This window comes from Pleurodeles waltl, chromosome 7 (genome assembly GCF_031143425.1).
Source record: "Pleurodeles waltl isolate 20211129_DDA chromosome 7, aPleWal1.hap1.20221129, whole genome shotgun sequence".
In the NCBI taxonomy this organism is placed as follows: Eukaryota; Metazoa; Chordata; class Amphibia; order Caudata; family Salamandridae; genus Pleurodeles; species Pleurodeles waltl.
In genome coordinates, this window is record NC_090446.1 from 274,024,740 (window position 1) to 274,047,310 (window position 22,571).

General features: G+C 41.6%; 1 protein-coding gene across 1 annotated transcript in view; it reads left to right on the plus strand.

Annotated features, from left to right (window-relative positions):
* ADNP (activity dependent neuroprotector homeobox) overlaps positions 1-22,571 on the plus strand; it is a 152,049-nt gene that overhangs the window by 39,110 nt on the left and 90,368 nt on the right. The gene's annotated exons all lie outside the window — the stretch shown is intronic.

Genomic DNA, 22,571 nt, shown 5'->3' on the forward strand with positions numbered 1-22,571 from the left:
CCTCAGTATATTTATTACAACAAAACGTTTTGAATCTAGATTTTATCACAGTTACAACAGGCATTATTATTAAACGTTTCTAAACTGTTAGTAATTAAAAAAAAAAAAAAAGCAATTTGGTGAAATATATTTGTCGTCATAAATGATTCGTCATATTAGAATGGCGCAGGCCATCCTTTACAGCCTATTTTTTAGTGTTATGCCTAAACCTAATATTCTTAATTCCTGAATTTACTGAATTTTTTTAATTCAGCTCACTGTAGACAGAACTGTCTTAAGCACAACAAAAACGAGCATGATGACCTCAAGTAAAACATGAATAGCAGGGTTAACACATTTGTTGATGCCATTTATTTGGTATTGGCTACCTAGCAGTGAAACTGGGACCCCACCTCGTCAGTTAAATAGAAACTAAGGCTAAGGGCTAAGACCGAGCTAAGAAAAGCCATAAAGGCTGGGTCCACGGGGGCGATCAAACAAGCAAGATGTATGTATAAAAAGACAATTTTACAATCAAATAAAACCTGGGAAGATGTTATTTGGCAGGATTTGTTAGATGCTACAAAAGCAAACAACAATACGCTCTTCTGGGAACTGCTGACGAAGCACGAGAGAGGGGGTAGGTCTATTCTAAGGAACCACATTCAACCCAGAACTTGGGTGGAGCACTTCTCTCTCTTTTATGAAGGAACTATCTCCACTGGGACTGTTGACTGTGATAAAGTGGGATTAGACCCTCTAATTTTACAAAATGCTAACCTTGCCACTTCTCCACCTGATGGGAATCCATATAACCCTGAGAGTTTTATATTTGTTTCTTCCTAGAAGAAACTGCAGAGGCTATCAACTCTTTAAAGTCAGGTAAAGCCCCAGGTCCTGATGAAATTCCAGGCAACCTTTATAAATCAGAGCCATCTATATGGACCTGGTATATCAATCTACTGTCAAATAAAATCACAAAAGGAGGACAGATCCCTGAGACGTGGAAGGGCGCAGAAATTATCCCAGTTTACAAAAAGGGTAATGTAAATCTTCCAATCAATTACAGACCGGTCAGTTTAATCGACAATTTACAAAAAATCTTTGCTAAACAGTTGCTAGTTAGACTGTCGAACTGGGTGTCGGATCAGCAGATCCTTTCACCGCTCCAGGCAGGGTTCAGCTTTAGAGTTGGGACGGTTGACCAGGCTTTCAGGTTGACCGTGCTACACTGGAAATATGTAGTCTTGGCAAAGCAAACTCTATACGTCATTTTTGTTGACCTACGTTCTGCTTTTGATTTGGTCCCAAGAGATAAGCTTTGGGGAGTGTTATACAAAATAGGGGCACCACCTGATAATATCCATCTATTAATACGCATGCACGAAGGCACATACGTGCAAGTAAGATGGGGTAAACAAGGTGAATTGACTAATAAATTTCCCATTAAAAGAGGTGTCCGTCAGGGATGTGTGCTTGCACCACTTCTGTTTTCTTTATTCATCAACGAGGTGGTCCAAGAACTAATGACATGCCAGAACGATGCTCCCACACTAGTCAATCAGAAAATTCCAATTCTCCTTTTTGCGGATGACTCTCTATTGATTTCAAAAACCCCTATGGGGTTGCAAATTCTTGTGGACAGATTTAAATCATTCTGCTGGAATTTTGGTTTAGAGCTGAACTTGAAGAAAACGAAATTGATGGTGCTTCGCTCTGCCCCTCGTAAGAAATGCACTATTAGGTTAGATGGAGCCATTTTGGACCAGGTTAGCGCCATTGATTACTTTGGTGTGAGACTTACAGATACACTCCTTTGGGAGGAACAAGTTGGCAAGAGTGCTGGGCTTTTGCAACATCGGGCAGCATCCATATTGCGCCTCTATAGGAATACGATCGCTAAAGTTGTGTCTCCAGCAGTAAAGATTTATGTGGCTAAGGCACAGGGTGCTGCTGTTTACGGCGCAGAGATTTGGGGCATGGCAGATAATAGTAGGATAACCAAAACTGAGAATAGCTTTGCACAGGCTTTATGTGCTTGCCCTACTAGTACCCCATTAACCCCCCTATTTTTAGACCTAGGGTTTAAACGAACAGCTGATTTAATTATCTTACGGCCTCTAGTATATTGGGTGAGGCTTTGGGTAGTTCCCGAACTGGCCATATATAAGTTTTCTCTATTAGAATTGTTAAAAAGCCCTAATTCTACGTCAATCCCATGGATCAAACACGTATCCGGCTGGCTTTGCACGCTGGGATTGAGGAACTTTTGGGAGAATCCCCAGCAACTTGTGAAGTCCCATGTTAAAGTATTGAAGGGCGCTTACTGGTCCCACATACGTAATAATTACATTTTTTTCAAAAATCGAATGGTCATTTAACTAATTTGTTTATTGACTTTAAATGGTACCCAGAGTTCGAACTATATCTAGATATAATACCTGACTTACTAGGCAAAAGCTTGTATGCCAGATTTCGATTTGGAACATTACCTTTGAAGGCCTTGACGAGCAGATGGGGACCTAAGTTAAGCTCTGATATTTGTCCTGCATGTGGCACTTCTTCTGAAACAATAGAACATTTTATGTTTTTCTGTCCCGCTTACTCAACCCCAAGGTTTAAATGGATTCACAAAATCTGTCGGGAACTGAACTTAAGGAAATGTTTTTTAGCTTTGAGGATTTTAAAAAGCCACAATTCAAATGTGACGATTTATGCAGTAAGTAAGTTCTTAGTAATGGCATGGCGCATACGTATTTTTTATTTACAATGATTTGAAATTGTTACTAGTTGGGCAAACATGGATTTTATTTTCTTCTTTTAAATTTTCCTATGATATTATGATGTTTATTTATATTTATATCGTACTGTATTGTATGCTTTGATGGACTGTCGGCCGAATAAAGCTTATGTGTGAAACAGAAACTAATCCCCTACCTGCTTATAAGTACATTCCTTTCATTAGTGTTTTTGTGGTTAAGAGTAAGATGCACGAACTCAACTTGGCCCTGCACCAGTGCTTTCCAAAGTTTTTAGACCCACAACCAACTTTTTAAAAATAAACTTGAGAGACACACTTGGCTTTATTGTACATGAGGTAGGCAATATTTGTTTACTGCAACTAAAGTATCGTGTGGTAGCGCACTGTCATTACAAGCAGCACATTTTCTATTGATATGGCCCTTAAATATGCACAGATAGTTTTACTGATAAAACTATACTGCACAGAAGTGGCAATGTGTGGAAATCGGGTTACAGTGAATATTGTCAATGTCCATCGGCACATTGTGTTTTGATTTGATCCTATAAATTTTTTGTTTCAATCACACTTTATAACTGCCCAAGAATGCGCTTGATTTTTGCGTTCCTAAATGCTGAATGTGTACTGTTCATTTACGTTATTTACATTTTTGTTACAAAAATGACATCCTACAGCCTTTCCCTGTACTTCATCAAGATTGTCACACAATTCACATTACTTTTCTTTCTCTGATTGCAAAGTGAAAGTAATTTCTAAACACAAGTCCACATGTTTAAAAAAAATGAACAGTTATTTGTCGTGAGGTGCAGCAAATGTGACAAGATAAATGCAGATTTTAAAGGCATCTTTATTACTTGGATTTAGATGGTCCACCACAATAGTCTTGCGCTTGTCTAATGAAGAGGAGTGATAGTGCTAAAATTTAGCGTGTGTGTGTGTGTGTGTGTGTGTATGTAGGGCGATCCCCTGGCAGTCCCACTGCCCCTTCTGGAGTTACTTTGGATGGAATATATATATATTTTCCATCCATTGTAACTCCTGAAGGGGCAGTAAGACTGCCAGGGGATCGCCGCCCCCCCCCTAGGAACATGGTTCCTGATGGGTCGACTGCGGTCTGAGTTGTGGTCAGCCACTTCAGTGCTTCACTTGAAGCCATCGTGCTGATGACAACTCAGACTTTCCACCAGCCTTTCCCTTGCAGGGCGCCACCATGAAAAGGCTGGTGGAAGGCAAGGGCCCACAGCGCCATCCCCCCCCCCCAGGACAGTACAGCACCCTTGGTCTGCTTTACAGACAGTGCACATTCCGAAGCTCCTGGTGTACTCCTAAAGGGAGCTGAGACCAGTACAGTAGCACTGTTCACAGCAGTCAGCTTGGCGGGAAACATTGTAATGCAATGGGGGATGCCACCAACATGACTGCAGCGTCCTCCCCGCAAGTTTGGCAGTTGGCTCGTCCGACTGACAAACTCCTAATGAGACCCCTAGTGTTAAATGCTAGTGCCTGTAGGCGCTGAGTCCTCCTTTTGTTAGTAGTAGTTGTTTCCTATATTTTTCAGGGATTAGTTAGTGTGTGGGTGTGTGTGTGTGTAAATAAAAAAAAAAAAATATATATATTTCCATAGAAAACGTTTTTGACTTGCTTATGTCTTTGGCACCATTTGACGAAGCTACACAAAATAAATAAAAAAGAAAGAAAATAGTGTGCAGGTGATTTTTGTTGCGCTTGGAGTGTTTTGGGGTGATCTGTCGGGGTGGGGGTGGGAGGGGGGGGTTGCATTTCCCTTGTTAATTCCCTTAGAACCTTTAGACACAACTACAGCCTGAACCCTGGATGGAATTACCCTAAATTTGACAGAAAGCTAGCTTACGGTACGCTAGTTGTGATTTTGCTTATTTGGTGTAAATCCATCCAGTAGTCTGAGATATTAAAAGGAAAATTAATTTGTATATCTAGGGACGCAGAGCCTTCACAAATAAATAGTGAAAATTTGCGCATTTTCACATATGCATGCGCCAATAGAAGCACTGTAATTGGCTGGCCATAACCTGACTGGAAAGTTGCAGCCGCCAATTTTATGTTATCAGAGAGGATCCTCTGGGCTGAAATTAGAAATAAGTGGTATAAGGGATCGGAGTGTTGGTACCAGGACCCAAGGGGTGTGATATAGGGTGGTGTTTTAGTGTCAAATTATGGGTTTAAAATGAATTTTCTTCATCATGCGCAATATCCTCGAATATTTGAGGATATGCAAAACAATTTAAAATAATCATTCACACATTCATACACTAATTCATTCGATCATACATGCACCCACTCAGACCCGCTCATACTCTCACACCCACATTCAGACCCAGACAGACAACCCGACAGGCCCTGTGGCCAACCTCCGCTGTGCACGGCCAAAGGTCGTGGGCCGTTTGGTGGTGATGAGGGCTTGGATGTAGAACCAACCCCTGCTGTGCACAGCTAATTAAAATTACTTTACGTTAAAACAAAAAAATAGAAATTTACAGGAAACAGCGGTTCCAGGAACATTCGAGTTAAGTTCTGAATTTACTCGTACAAAACCATATAACTACAGCAGTTATAGAGTTCCTTCAAGTAACTATAGCTAACGTCTTCGACAAGCATAGCTAATTACTCCACATGACTGATATTATATCAGACTTGTAGCTAATTGAAATAACTAACTCTATAACTGCTGAATTTTTGTGATTTTGTATGAGTAAATTCAGAACCTAGCTAGAACGTCCCTGTAACCTTTGTTTTTTCGGGGTGTGTGTATGTGTGTGTGTGTGTGTGTGCGTGTGTGTGTATGTATGTATGTATATATATATATATATATATATATATCTGTTTGTGTATGTAGTTTGGTAGTTCTCACTGTGGAAGACCATAGAGAACATTCATCTCCAGGAAACTGTATCACGTTATGTCCAGTTTTCTCTAAAATTTGTTTATTTTTAAATTGCAAGGATGCATGAGATAGTTAGTAATCTTGCAGACCTTGAAGTGATTAATCCCTTGATTTTGCCTATAATTTCAAAAAAGATTTCTGGTGATGCTTGTGTGGTCTAAATGCAGAATGTGCAAAGGTAGTCTAACACCAGATGTGAAATTTAAGTATAAGACACTTAATAGCTTTAGTTTCACTTCCTACCAATTTTTGAGTGTTTAAAGCTTAAGATGTGAATGAGCCGCACATTCGAAAGAACATGAAAGCATAATGGTATTCTTTTAAACAAAAGGTTATTTAAAGATATTAGTTCCAGGTGTGACTGTCTTCAAATTTAAGATTGATATACTATGACACATTTAAGGGATGCTTGGTAGAATGCCCCCTCTTGTTAACTACAGTTCCAGATAGCTTTGTGCCAGTGGTTAAAATCTAGAGCACGTTGTATTTTTAAAAAAATATTTTATGGTCCTCAGTATTTTTGTTTTAAGTCTTCCACCGATGGTTTAAAGATTGGTTATTTTTTAGTTTTTGATTGGAGAAACCACTTAAAATCTTGCTTACCATACTTAATATTGGTATATGGGTGCATTTTGTTCAGCTATTTTTGCAATTTTATATAGTCTTGTTCAGTAATGCTGACATAATTGTATAGATAGCATTAGTATTGTGCTGTCTGTGAATAATAAACATTTATACTGATTCCAGAATCATAGTATTTGATTATCTAATAATAGGTAACAGTTCCAGGGTTACGTTGGAGAGAACAGGAAAGAAAGGACACGCTTGGTTGGTTATATTGTACTTCCTACATGGCTTTAACTCTGTTGGTAAACCCGGCGCTCCAGGTTTAGCTGAAGAGTGGTGTGGGTGCTTTTTGTTGTGCATGAGAAGTGCATAATGGTGAGCCTGCCTACAGAGCCACAAGTAGGGAAGTTGAACTGCTCACTGTAGATGCACAGGCAAAGGGGAGAGGAGAAATCTCTAACCCCCAGATTGTGGGAGGTTCCCCATAAATGTTCACATCTGGAAAGCCACTTTTTTAAGATACAAGGGGCAACCATATCAGATTCAACATGATTATAAAGGCAAAGTATTCAGGACATCATACAAATTCCAGTTTTCAATCAATAAGGTGCTAAAATACAGTCCTCCCATACTTGATAGCAGCAAGAATTATTTAATATGGTGCAAATCAATGGGAAACAATCCTGAAGGGTAAAGTTCAATAAACTGAACATACAGACGCATAAGACACCTACACATTTAAGCAACTCCCATCAAGGCTTGAGCCACCTACATTGTGAGTGCATTAGATGGTTCCCTGAAGCCCCAGGCCACATCAGAAGCTTTAAATCACCCAATTCAGATAATAGCCCAAGATGTAATCGATTAACAAACCTTAAAGTGCCCAAATACCATAGATTAATCATTGCTCATCTATCTAGTTAGAATTCCTGATCCACTCCTAGACTGGTGACCAGGTTATCTCTCCTAGTTTCCTAGCCTTCCGGCCCTTATATTCATACAAGCCCTTCTCCATGTTGTACATAGCTTAGAATCTTGACCTCCTTTCTTCAAATGTTGGTTGATCTGAACTTATCCATCCAGAGGCAACACATGTGAGTAACCACCATAGCTACAAAGACCAGGTACATTTCGCCTTTGGCTAACCCACCATCGTCTAAATCCAAACAACGCCACTTGAGGAGTGATGCTGATTGGTTGCCAAATAATCTTTCTGAGAAAGCCCCAGCCTCTTGGATATAGCGATCTAGCCTTGGGCATGTGAAGAACATATGTACAATTTCTTCTTCATCAGCTCCATACATACAACACTGCATCTTCTGCCCCATTCGAATAATTTGGCAGGCGTGTAATATAAATCAAAAATAGTTTTAGTATGCTATCTCTTCAGGCCTGCTGTTAGCACAGATTCTCTACCAATGCCCAGTAAGTACTCAAGCAGTGGGTCTGCCACCCCCAGTCTCTCTTCCCATCTGATATTCTGGGCTTCTAAGTCATTGAGTAGGGCCTGAATTAGTAAACTATAAGGCTGCCCGATTTTAGAATCTTGCTCCAATACCTCAATAATGGGAGACTTAAATAGCAAGATCGGTTTCCTGCCCAGTTTAGTGATAAATTATTTCAATATCTGCAGGTAAGATATTTTATCTCTAGTCATACTAAGCGCATCCTGCAGTTCGCTAAATGAGCACAGCTGCTTGCCTTCCAACAAATCCCCTGTTCTTGAAATGCCATGTATCTTGAATCTTTTCCTGAATTATCACAAAATATGGTTAGTAGTTCAGATGGTTTCCTTAGAGGTATATATCAGTTAAACCATGTGATGTTAGCTTGTTTGTCATACCTTGAAGGTCACTTCCAATGTCTTAAACCTGGTCCTCCTATAGAAACTTATTTCCACATCTCTCAAACACCCCTTGGCTTCGGACCATAGAAGGAGCTCCTAGATAGTTGGCCGCTCCTTGTCGGTCATATTGTACGTATGGGCGAGAAATTAAACTCCCATGTGCTGTAACATACAGGACCAATAGTATAATATAAATTTGGTTTCCACCAATCCTCCTCGGTTCTTGCGAAGGATTATGTATCTTGCAGCCCTTCGTTACTTCTTGAACTGCCATATAAAGCTAGAGCTTAGGCCATCCACCTTGGTCAGTCAGCCTTTTATTGACATTTAGAGGTATAGCCCTAAACATGTATAGAACTTTTGTGAGAATAAGCGTCTTCAAGGCGTCTCAGCCCCCCCAGCACCAAATGTAAGTTACTAATTCTGCTTAAGTCCTGTCCAATCTTTCTAATCAGGGATGCCAATTTAACCTCCACCAGCCTGTGAAGGGTGGCTGTTATCCTCACTCCCAGGTAAGTTACGTACTCCCCTCGGGTCCCCCCATTTGTACCCTCCATGCAGATGACTTGTTTTACTCTTATTAAGGTGGTTTCCTGCGATAGACCCAAAGCTTTTGGCCTTTTTTTCAATCACAATCCATACTTTTCTGGGATCTGGTGTCTCCACCGCTATGGCGTTAGCATAGGCCAAGACTTGGTAATCCATTTGCCATGCTGAGATTGGCTGGATCTCCTTTCTGTCTTCCGATCAAGCAATAAATAGGTCTATATACAATGCAAATAATAAAAGTGAGTACCAGCACTCCTGCCTTGTCTCTCTCGTGATAGGAATCTTCTCTGAGCACTCCCCCATCAGCTGGAGCATGGTTTTAGGTGCTTGATATAGAGTTCTAATGGCTTTAATAAAGCGTCTCTTTCATCTGAGGACCTCCCAAATTAATCCCCTGAAGCTGAGCCTTTTGTCTGTACACTAAGGAAGGTTGGCTGTTGTTAATTCCGAAAGGAAAGTTTTTTTAGAATTCCTACGGAATCATGTCTGGGCTTGTAGCTTTCACCCTTGCCAAAGACTGGACCGCTTCAGCAACCTCTCTTAGGAGTAAAAGGCTGGCATCCTCTTCCTCACTCAAGATGTTCCCGCTAAAGGTGCTAAGAAAATTGGTGTGCCTATCTGGCTGGGGAGAGATAGCTTCTGTGTAAAGATCTTCGTAAAAATCTTTAAAAACTCGAACAATCTCTACGGGAGTTTCCAGCTTCTGTCCTTGCTTGTCCATGATGGCTGCTATCTCCTTCTGTCTTCTTCTTCCTTATATGATGTTCTAATGGCTTACCAGTATGCTCCCCTTACTCCAAGCATGCTGTCTTGGCGGCTACCTCGTTACCATAGTACTGGTTCATTTTAGCCTTATAAATGGCAGTATTCTGCAGTGTTTCAGCACAGTCTTGGCCTTCCAGTATGCACTGACTGAAGTTGCTTCTAGGAGTGAAAGATCAGTGTATAGGCGTTGGATCTGACTACGTCTCTGCTTCTGTTTAAAAAGGCTATAACTAAGTGTTTTTCTCCAATGCTGCCTGCCTCAAGAGAGTCCCACACTATCTTAAAGGCCCTCCCCGAATTCATCAGAAAATTCCTTAGCCCGTTGTGCATATGTTCAACATAGTCAACCTCTAACAGGTTTCCTGTCGAACGTCCATATCCCATATGTTTTAGTTAAGCCCTTAATTGCAGAGCCAAGCACTAAAGGATAATGGTCAGATAGTATCCTGAGAAATATTCAATTCCTACTTGCTGATCCACAGATGCAGACCCCAGAAATGAGTCCACTCGCACCAGTTTGTTGTGAGGAAAGGAAAATAATGTGTTCCCGTGGTCTGTCCTTGAATTTATCCCATACATCAACCAAACCATGATCTTCAATTAGTTGCTGGACCGCTCTGAATGCCAGTATATTCAGCGGACTCCCAGTTTTCTCTCCTGCGGGAATATGTAAATTAAAATCGCTGCATGGACTAAAGGGAACTGGCTGAGCTGACTGTGCCAAATTAAGATAATCCATGAGGGCGGGTTCATCTACGTTGGAACCATATGCAGAACATAAGGTGAGTTTCTCCCTGGCTACCCATAATTCCAGGATACCGTGATTAATCAGCCAGACATCTATTTATTTTGCAAGTAGCCTTACCAGCAAGGGTCGCTACTCCCTTAAAGGACATCCTCTGGGTTGTACTACAGAGGATCAAACATCCCAGGTTCCCCCAACCTGGGATGTGGACTTCAAATAGGCCGACACCCAGGACATATTGTTTGGGGTCAAGAGCAACATGTTTTTATGTTTATTTTGTCCATGGGAGAAGTAGGCCCAACCCCCTGCAGCACAAACCCTTTGGCTGTCAGTTAAGAAGGCTCTGTCTGCAGTTGATGTAATATTTGTGTCCATATGTTTTGCAGCATGAATCCTTTTCTCAATTCATATGCTGTGCATTATTCCACCATCTAGTGGTTGGGTCCGGAAAGTTGTGTTCTACTCTTTCTCTCTTTAACCTTGAGAAAGCGGACCCACCATCAACAGAGAAGGAAAAAAGAGGAGCCAAGTAAGTGCAAAGAAAAATACCCCTTTTAAATTTTGCCCAAAGTGCCACTGCACATTTGCGAAAAGGGAACCCCACGCAGTCTTCAAACTTTGCCTGCCAGAAGACCACAAGGGTGAGGACTGCGGGCCTGCGTGGAATTTGTGCCGAAAACACTAAATGTATGACACAGGGAAAGACGAACACTAGAACATGTCCCAAAAGCTGTAGGCCTCTCAAGCGGCGAAGAGGAGAACGTGGAGGAGGCTGAAAAAGCGAGAGGGAAAGACTCATGTCAAAATAGTTTTGACATGTTTGAGTGACAAACGGAGATGGTACAGCTGCTAAAGAAGGGGAGGGGGGGTCGAGGGACGCTGACAAGAAAAAGTAAAGCTGCATAAGGCTCAGACCCAAAACCCTCAAACAAACCACTGCGAGCAGCCTCGGTGCCGAAGACAAGTTTGACCTTAGGTCATCAAAGATCGAAAGAGTCAAAGTGATCCCTACCAAAGGCATTGTCGAAAGAATCGATGAAAGCCCCTGAATGCGAGGGAGAAGGCAACCGCATCAACGCCGGAGCACGCAACCCCCAAAAGGAAAGCTTTGACGTCCAACGAAGCAGACCTACGGGATCAGGAGCTCGAAAGTAAAATAAAGAAAGCTCAAAACACAAATGGCTGTTCTCATCTGGAGAAAAGAATAATTTAACGATTCCATGAAAAATTCTGCATCACAGCAAAGACCTCAACAATTTCGGCCGTGGAGGAGGCTGAATCTGCGCTGGAGGAAGAACAGGAAGAGTTCTTCATAGCAGATGACAAGTATGAGCAGGGCATCTATGTTTCCAGCCTTTTCGAGGGCTCATGGCAGGCTCTCCTATCCATTCCTCTGAAGAGGGTATAGACAACTACCCATCGAGGCCATCTCCACCGGATGACCTGGCCATGTACAACAGCCTGGTGAAAAGGGCTGCAGACACCTTTGGGGTACAGCAGGAAGACGAGGAATAGGAGGGAATCATCCTTTTTCCTAGAGACACTATTGCCACCCCAAAAGGAAAACCTACACTTGCTCATACCTGCCCAGCATCCTAGATCAGGGTAAGTAGGCCTTTAAGGAACCAGCCAACGCAAGGGCACTTCAGCCCAGAGTAGGTCCTCAAATACATTAAGAGAAACACACCCACATCCATGGGTCCACCACCTGAAAAGGAAAGTAAGACGAACTGGTGGAGGAAAAATGGAAAGGGAGGCCGCCACACAATGGAGAATAGCCAACTTGAGTGTTCTAATGAACCGCTATAGACACTAACAATGGCAGGAATGGAAGACCTCATTCAACTCCTGTCAGAGGAATACAAAAAGAGAGCAAAGTCGATCATTCAGTAAGGGAATGGTATCAAAAATACATGCTTAAAATCAGCACTAGATGTGGCCAGCAGACAGATGTGCACAGTTGCCATCTTAAGGGGACACACCTAGCTCAGGATCTCAGGTTTCAAGCCAGAAATACAGGCATCAATAATAAAACATCTCCTTGACGCAGGATTCAGACAGGCAGTGGATGACACACTGCAACAAATAAAGGACAACAAGACAGCAATAGGGGCTCTACAGTTCAAGGGCCCGCATAAAAGGGCAACCTCCAACAGAAGAACCAAGGCAGAGCGCCTTTTTCATACAGGGCAGCAATTAGCCCAGCAAAAGGGGTCTTCCATCCAAGCCCCACAACCACATGCTTATCAACAATGGCAGCATCCAGCAAAGGCAGCCCTTTTGAGGAAGGAGGCAACCTCTCCAAGGCCACTGGATCTTTAGACACATGACTCTCAGGTCAAGGGTGCCCTACACAACAGCAATTGGGGGGGGGGGGGGAATGAAGGGGTCTCTCTGGGAATGGACCACAGACAAATGGATTCTAAATATCATCCGCTACAGATACTGCGTAGAACTAAACCAATAGCCCCCACAAAGACCCTCAAAGGTGAGGTCTTTCAAAAGAGAAAACTAAACAACTTGAAACAGAGGTGAAAGAACTACTCTTGAAGAGAGCAATAGAACTCATGCCAACATGTGAGGAGGACTGGGGAACTACTCACCATATTTCGTAGTGCCAAAACCAGATCTAACCTTAGGTTTATAAACCAATTCAAACGAACACAGCTCTTCACAAACTTGCAGAAGGTAATGCCGCTACTGCAGGAGGGGGATTACATGGCTACCATAGAACTAAACCTAAAGAATGTGGCAGGTAATCCACGTTTATCCATACTTGGATGAATGTTTAATAAAGGCACAATCAAGAAGCAAATGCAAGAGGGATGTAAAAAAAGGTCATGCACACGTTACAAAGCCTGGGTTTCACAATAAACCTGAAGTCATCACCTTGACCAGAATAGGCTGTAGTAGGGCAATAGCGTACCCAGTCCAGAAGAGGGTACAAGCCATCGAGAAACAAACTTGCCTGTAGCAGACGGGTCAGTCTGTGACAGTGAGAACTGTCATGAAGCTCAAGAACATGATGTCATAATGCATGCCACTAATCCCTCACCCAAGACTACACATGTGACCCTTCCAGAATGGATCTGCAGCAAATGGTCACAAGCCACAGGGAGCTGGAAGGATCTAGTGGTTCTTATGACAAAAGTACAAAAGGTGATACAATGGTGGAACAAGACAGACATGAGCAGAGGGAGAACTTTCAAGACACCTGCTCCCACTGTGACTATAATGGATGCATCTCAAAAGGGCTGAGGAACTCACACCGGCCCTCTAAAGATACTGGGCCTATAGAAAATATTGGATGCAGTGAAATACATCAACTACCTGGAACTGAAAACTGTCTTGTTAGCCCTAAAAGCCTTCGAAGCACACATGATAGGCAGACCAGTTCTGGTCCGAATGGACAATACAACCAATATGTTCTACCTGAGCAAACCAGGTGGTACAAAATCCTTCACCCTATCAAAGCTAGCCAAAGAAATTTGGCACTGGGCAATAAACCCCCAAATAACTCTCCAAATGATAAGCTTACCATGAGAACTCAACACAGAAGCAGACAAACTAAGCAGAAAAGAGAACAGCTCAAACAAGTGGAAAATAAAGCAAGAAGTCATCCTATGGATTTTCAACATCTGGGGCACACCAAGCATAGACTTTTATGCCACAGCAACAAAACAAACAAATGCCAACACTTTGCCTCTGGGTTTCCACACCCCGGTCAAAGTGTAATGCCCTATCAGTAAAATGGTCAAGACAATTTGTGTACGTTTCTTCTCCAATTCCCCTAATCCACAGGGTGCTCAAGAAGGCTAGACACACAAGGAGCAAAATCATCCTCATAGCCTCACAATGGGCAAGGCAGGCCTAGTACTCGGAGCTACTGGAGATGTCCTGGGGCCAGATGATCACACTGAAACCAGTGAAGGGTCAACTGATAATCAAGCACGGAGAAGTACATCACCCAGAGCCAGTAGCACTAAACCTACCATCTTGGCTCCTGAATGCTTAAAATTCAGCCACCTACAGCTCCCTCCAAGGACAATGGATTCCTTACTTCCCTCCGGATTTCCAAGCACACAGAAATGCTACACACATAAATAAAAAAGATTCATCTATTGGTGCACAAACAACAATAAGATGGACTCAAGGACAGGCCTTGAGACCGTACTAATATACCCCACCTGCCTGCTAGATAGTGGCTTCACCTATGCATCAATAAAGGTACATCTAGCAGCAATAGTGTCATACACTAGGGGCACATCAGGATCACGCCTCTTTGCTTCCACAGTAATAAAGAGCTTCCCAGAGGGATAAAAAACATTGTTGTGGAACCTGAACACTGTGTTAACGCCAACTGATGACAGAACCATTCAAACCCATGCACAAATCTGATCTAAAGCCATTCACCTTAAATACAGCCTTTCTGATAGCAATCCCATTGCTACTCAGTTAGCAAATTGCAAGTACTGACAGTACAGAAGCCCTACTTAGAGATACACAAGGACAAGGTGGTCCTTGGAACTAATCCTCAGTTACTACCTTAGGTAAGAACACAGTTCCATGTTAAAGCATTCTACTACTGGCTTTCTTCCAGGAGTCAAAAACACAAGTAGAAAGGGCTGTCCACACTTTAGATATTTGAATGGCTTTCCTGTACTACCTACAGTTTACCAAAGCATTTCTAAAGGGAAACCAGCTTTTCTTGTCAGTTGCCAAAGCAAAGAAGGGATCGCTAGTATCCAAGGCAACTACCGCCAAGATGGTTTGTTGCCACTTTTCAAATTTGCTACGTAAAAGCTGCGAAACATTTAACTACACAACTAAGAGTGCACTCAACCAGAAAGAAGTGTGCCACACTGGTGTATCTGACAAACATATCCATCGGGATATCTGTGCTGCAGCTACATGGGCATCACCACACACCTTTGTAAAACGCTACTATGTAGACATTTGATTGCACAAGTAGGACAGAAGGTACTGCAAAACCTATTTGCCCTCCATAATTCACCACAGCCAGCCCAGAAAAGGGGATACCACTGTATAATCTAATGCACAACGTGAATCCTGAAAAGGATTCATGCTTCAAAACAAAATGGTTTCTTACCTGTAGAAATAGTGTTGCAGCTTGAAGAGTTTACATGATTCACATGTGATTCACCCACCTCCCCAGAAATGGGATAGGAAGCAAACGTCCAGAGCACTGTCTGACGGCATACAGAGGACGGACTTAGCGCCAAATGGTGGTCGACACCCCAAGGGGAAAAAAAAGATTAGAACACCACTTTCCAGACCTAACCACTTGATGGTGGATTAATGCACACTATGTAGATCCAGAAAACTCTTAAAGCTGCAAAACTATTTCTACGGGTAGGAAACTATTTTGTTAATAGTTCATTAATGCAAAGCCTTTATTATTAGGGTGAGCAATATAATGAAACATTGTAAGGTCCCATTGCACTACTGATGGTGCTTCCAGTAAAAAAATATATATATATTTGCACGTTTGAAAAGTTTAACGGTATGAGGCTATGTATAATACTCCCAGAATGCTTTGATTAGATGCAAATGTTTGCAGAAGCTTGTAAGAAGATTGATGATTCTTTGCTTTCAAAATAAAATGTTCAGAAAAAATGCAAGTAGGGAAAAAAGTTTCGCTAAATTACTGTGAAACTTCAAGTACTATTTCTTTGAAGCAATATTTAGTAAACTGTTGACGCATCCTAGTATTTCCCAAAAATATTAATAATGGGAAATCAGTCTAATAATTTTCAACAAGATTATGGGAAACATGAAAATAAACGAGCACTGGCAAAGCTAACCGATCCGACATTGGTGGTCAGCCTTTTTTTTTTTTTTTTTTTGTCAGTGAGTTTTGTTTTGACATGGCTTTGGTGTAACACTTTATTGTTGTTGAAGCTATAAGGCCCTCCCCATTGTTAAAAACATTGGCAAAAAGCACACATTGCCATAGTAGTTCATGGCATTGAACAAAACTACTTAGTGTGCCAATAAGCTCCTTGTGGAAAAGCAGAAGCCATCACTCACAATAAAGCCAGCCGATGGATGGATGGACAGAGAAAGAAATAGAATTTTAACGAAAAACAAAATGTCTTGGTTAACGCCAGATCTAATTGGGGACCCAATTCTTAAATGAAGTCACAAAAGTGCACCCGTGGTATGTCTTTGCATTAGTGTCTTTCACGAATTTACGTAAGAAGCCCAGGAAGTCGTACTCCTAGAACACATTTGTGAACTGTATTTTAGCACAAGCAAATTTTGATGTGTAGATTTGCTCATGCGAAAATCCATTGAGCGTTTACAAGTTCTTCTTATACTTCTGCCCTTTTCAGAAGTAAACTTCTGCCCTTTTCAGCAGTAAACTTCCAACATTCTTGGCATGGGAAAAGATTAGGGAAGAGCTGGTGAAATTCCTTAAAACGTGCATTTTTAGCAAGTTTGCACAGACTCAAACGCATTCCAACCCTGGTACTATTCCTTACTGCTTCCTCCAGCCCCAGTATGTAGATCTGTGGAGAGGTGGCAAAATAGGGAAAATACTATAGCATATCTTGAAATGGCTAGTGCTATAATATTATCCCCATCATAATCAGAGGCAAATATCAGCTCTCATGTAATGAGATTGGTACTGTAATTTGTCGCCGCACTATATGGCACCAAAGGGACAAGTAGATTTTTTTTTACAGGACAAGTAGATTTAAGAAGCAAACTGTCCCATGGACAAGTAGATATTTTAATAAATCCCACACCCCAGTTAAGCCTTCATCTTAAATATTGCATGACAGAGCAGGAGCAATTAAAAAAATAATAGATTTCTGGCACTCCCAAGAAAGTCCTAACATAGTGTTCATTGAGCAGTATGTGTTAGTTGGATGAATAAGATATAATGGAGGAAAAGAAGAGGGAAGATTCTAGTAAGTGTTATTTTGAAGATCATAGTAGTAAGATGTAGTTTGCGATGAGTAAAAGAAGAGGAGGGAAGGCTATCTAGAAATGGATTAGGGAGATCACACTAGTAAAATGAGGTTTGGAATGAGCCCAAAAAGCGATACACGAGGGAAGAATTTAGAAAGGGTTGTTTGGGAGATCACAGTAGTAAAATAGGTTTGTGGTGATCCATGGAGGGATAGAGGAGGGAAGAGTTAGAAAAGGTTATTTTGGGGTTCACTGTAGTAGAACTAGGTTTGGTATACGTCAGAGTAGATTCAGATGATATATTGAGAGGGATGTAGGGTGAGACAGTAGTGCATTTGATCAACTTTTTTTTCTTCAGCAGTAAGTAATAAATATATAGATACATAAGGACATAGGTTATACATGTATAAAGATGTATATTGAGATTTAAAGTAGTATTTTATAGACTCACTTTCAGGAATTTGTATAACTTATACTTTAAAAAAAATATTTTCCTCAATAGTTTAATAGTGAAGCACTTGTAGAAAGAATAATTGACAATTTTTACATGTTGTGATAAATAAGCTAGAGGCCCATACGCATCTATTCAAATAACTTATGACAACTATTGCAACACACACACTATATATATATATATATATATATATATATATATATATATATATATATATATATATATAATTTTTTTTTCTTTATCCTACTGGCGGTTATAGTTAGGACTTAGTTCCATAGAAAAAGCGTTTTAACTTGCCTTAGATCTTTGGCTCTGTTTGATACATCAAGTTGAGTCTTGTGCATGGAAAGTTTTGGGATGATCCGTTAAGCGGGGACAAGAGAATTACACCAAATTTGGCAACAAGGTGACTTTTGGTCCGCAGATCACCCTTTTTTAGGTCAAGCATAGCAGCGCGTAAGCGCTGCTTTTCTGAAGTGTTCATGCTCATCACTATCACCAGTTAATTTGCTTGCCTTTCAAAAATCTTTTGTTTTCATTGGTAACTGCTTTACGTTTGTTCCTCCTTAGGGTGGTTTTGTAACCCCCTTGGCCATCGACCCTGTTACATGGATAATTGCACTTTTGCCGATAACTTTGACTGGGAATGAACTGCTTTTTCCTTTTGTCTCTTTTCACGCTCATGGCGGCGCTTTGAATTGGCTGGCTTACGTCAACTGCTTTACTTTTTGTTTTCACCTTGTATGGCAAGAAAAGTCCGGTTAGGAATTTACAACGCTAATAGCTCTACCTCGAGCAAACGCAAGACCCATTGCATTGCAAATGCTTGTTTTATTTGCTGTAAATCAATTCAGTAGTTTTTCTGATATTAAAGGGAAAAGAAATTTGTATATTTCGGGCCACGGATCCAGGGAGATCTCGTGCTGAGATCGGATTGGCTGCCACACTTTAGTCTATAAGTGTTGGCAGCTATTTTGGGACTCAGTGAGGCCCCTACCCCTTTAACCAAAAAAGAAAAGTCACCACTACAACAACACGGTCTCCCATGTTTAAAAATCTTTGGCCCGAGGTGGGCCATGTCACGGGGGCTTTGCCAGAAAAAAAAGGAGTGAGATGCATGGAGCCCCCCTTCTAGCTCTTCTAAGAGCCCCAGGAACCATCATCTCCCTGGGACTATTCTTAATAAATATGCGAGGGGCTGCCCCGGGGACTACCACCTCCCTGGGCTTTTTTTTTTTTAAATAAACTACATTTTGGGGGGCGGGGGCTATTTTGAGAAAGTATGATGGGGATGGGGAGATGGCAGCTGCAAGATTCATGGAGTCAGCTAGGACAGCGGGATCCAGTCAAGAGCAATCTACTTTGAGCCAACTTCATAGAGTCTTTGTATTAAGGCGTCACGGTCAACTGTATCAAGGTTGCTGAGAGGTTCATGAGAAGTAGTGCAGTGACCACTTTGCGGTCTACTGAGTTTTTAAGGTCATCCCAGATGGCGTTGAGGGCAGATTCTCTGCCTCTTCCTGAGCAGAATCCTTCCTGATAGTCTGAAAGTATGGAGTTTTCTTCAATGAATTTTGACATCTGTGGGAATGCAGTTTTCTCGGGAAAGGTCCATTTGTAATTGGTCTGTAATTGTTGGGGTCATGCAGGTCCAGGTTTGTTTTCTTTAATAATGGGTGTATGCTTGCCCTTTTTTTTTTTTTTTTTTTTTAGTTTTTTTTTTTTTTTTAGTTTTCCAGGAGATATGCCCGTAGTTAAAGAATTATTGATGATTCTTTTAACTGGTGTTGTAGCAGAGGTAGCTAGAAGGATGTTCTTGAAGATTTGTGGTGGACAAGGTTCAGAAAGGCAACCAGCTGGCCTACCTGCCTTGACCAGATCCATAATTGTTACTATGTGATATTTCTTCTAGGAATGTAGATGCTGGGTTAGCCTACTCCTGGAGGGGATTTTTTGGGAAGTTGGTTGGTGCTGGAGGTTTCACTTTGTTTTAAATAATCATGTTATGAAGCAACCTTGTCCAATGGACAAGTAGATATTTTATTAAATTCCACACCCCAGCCACAAACAACTCCCTTCTTCCCCCACGGAATATGGATCTCCTGAACAAATTGTTAGATTTCATTGCTCTCAGACCTTGTGCCATTTTTGCCCCTCTTAAGCCCATTGCTTAAGCCGTAGGTATTGCTCGTGCACATGCATAGGCTAACCTGGTTATTCAACCACACCCATAATTTCATTCCTTCTGGCAAGGTGACCTAAATCACCTCACACAGCCACTCAAAAAACTTGACCTGACTTGTCCAAACAGCTTCCCCTGCCTTAAAGAACTCTAATTCCCGATTCTCCCCTTCCTCCCTCAACTGCCCCTTCCCCTTCACTCTCCCTAAATCCCCTTTCGTGTCCTCCCACCCAACCACCCGATAAGGCAATTGGATGCACCATGGCCCATGGATGTATGTGCATCCCTCAGGCCCCCATCCCCCCAAACCCCTCTTCCAGGCAGGGGTGCTCCTAGCAGAGACCTCCTTTCACCTTTCACAAAAAAACAAAACCCGCCCATACAACAGTGAGCCTACAGCCTACCATGTGATACTAGTGATTGTTTAACCCCTTCAGAACAGACTTACTGTCTTCATTCCTACCATCATTAAATTGCCCCCAGTGTTAATCCCAAAGCTTTACTTAGGGTTGTCCCCCCCCCCCCCCCCCACCCCCCCCCCCCACTTCAATCACTTTCTCTCATTGTAAAAGACAAAGCCCTTCATGCCCTAAATTACCCTAGACTCTTTCTTGCGCCTTAATCTAGGAGGAAAAATGTTGGTCGTCTCCTGCCAAATCTGGTTTAAGAAAAAAATGTATGATGGTTTGCCGACCTCTTTGCATCAGAATGGGCTTTTTCCAAATAGAGACTGCCGGAGAAGGAAGCGATCAGGTTAGCCCTTGGCTTGCCACCCTCTTGCACATGGTGACAATGTTGCCTGAAGGGAAATACTTTATTTTACTTCGTAGGCTCCAAAATTGTATTTTGAAAATTTCCTCCTTTTAAGGAACCAAAATTCAATTTTTAAAAATAAAATTAATTTGCAGATCGACACTACCAAAACCCATGTCTGCACACTGTATCTTGCAGGATACCACATCAAAGTAGCAACTGGACTCCTGGTATTCTTTTCAACCCTAACGCTCCCCCTCACAAACAAAATGCACCAGTCACTTGTAGTAATCAACCCGAAGGGATGTTACTCCTGTCCCAACGGCCCACCAGAAAGGCCCCAATTGTTGCCCAACATTCTCCATACCAAAATTCCATAATTGAGGATTGATAGCATACGATAGTGGCATGCGTGATAGAAAGTTTAATTCCCAAAACCTGAGTAAGTATTAAGCTTTAAGGTATGCTATTAATCTATATCATTTTGGAAAGGTTGTAGACTGTACTTAGCATTTAAATGATTTAAATCCTGCAAGAAGGTAGTTTATATTTACTATGCCCATTGCATGTTCACCATTATGCAGTGGTGGACTTTATAAGGCTAGAAGGATAACATGCAAAGAGTTATGCAGTGTGAGCCACTTAATGCTTTAAGAGTTAATAACTATACAGAATTTGCATTTGCAGGTTAATTCTATCAAACTGTCAAAACATACCTAACTCATAAAAACATATTTGATGCATAATAGTTTGCAGTATAGAAGGGTCCAGAAGTGCCATATTTGGTTCTCGTGGCATTAAGCATGAGGTCAACGTTGCTTACACTACAGAGCCCCATGATGGCAGTTAATTTGAATTTTTGTTTTGTCAAAGCGGATGTTTGTTGTTTAGAGTAAGTGAAATATTAGGTTGTCCTGTTTGCTTGCCTAAAAACACAAGCATTTGCAATACAATAGGTCTCGTGTTTGCTTGAGTTAGAGCTATTGGCATTGTAATTTTATAAATTGACTTTTTTGCCTCATAAATTGGTTAACCGTGCCTCATAATTTTGTCTTTTCCTGTCATATAATTCCAGTAGCCTTGAATATAACTAAACTAAAAAGAACAGATGATGGACGTAATGAATGCAAAAATTCACCCCCAGCCACGAAGACCTGGGCTTAAACCATTGTGTTTTAGTCCACCATGCCACCACAGTTTGAACCCAACCATAGGCAAATCAGTCTTGAACGTGTTCCCCATGGGAACATTCCAGCCCGTACTGCCTAGCCAGGTCCTCCCTGGACTGAAATCAAGCATCCTATGACCGGTTTCATGGTGTCACCCTTCATTAGCTAGGCTAGCTTGAATCAAGTCAAGCAGTGAGCATAGGACCCACGTCTGGGATACCCTTCCCACTTAAAATAGCATTTGTAAGAAACATGATCATGTAACTATATAGTTAGGCCCTAGAGGGCGTAACCACACACAAAAAGAAAAAGGCAATAAATAACGCAATGTAACCTTGAGTTTAGCCCCTAGAGGGCCTGCTGCATTACATATATTCAAGGGTAGCATGCCTATAACAGAGATATTACAAACCAGGCCCTTAAAACATAAGCAACTCACAACTGTAAAACAAAAGTTAGAGCCATGGCAGAGCTTAAAAAGCCACAATGGTGGGAGGGGTTATTATTTTTGAGTTCCTGCTAACCTAGTGTGAGGACTCAAAGATGATGTAGACAGAGCAGGTTGTCGTGATTGTTTTGGTGGTGGTCCCATTCTCCTAGGACCGCCACAAGCTGAGTTATGAGCGAAAATGTTTCGTAAAAGTAATGCCCTGCAAAGCATTGTGTGTCAAGTTTTCCAGAGTGTATTGAATATTGTAGTATCGGCTCTACCGCTGTCCCGGGAGAGCCACTTTCACGATTTCTGTTTTATGTAAAGCATTCACCAATTTTAAGTGTTTCAAGGGGAGAGCCACAAGAAATGACTGATTAGGTAACTGTGAACAGTGTGACCAGCGCTTCAGTAGTGCTGATTTGGTTCACGCTGTTATGCCTGTTCGAGCTGTAAGCGCCATGGACGCCATGCAGCCTAAAGGTGAGATACAAATGAAATGGTTTTCCCAC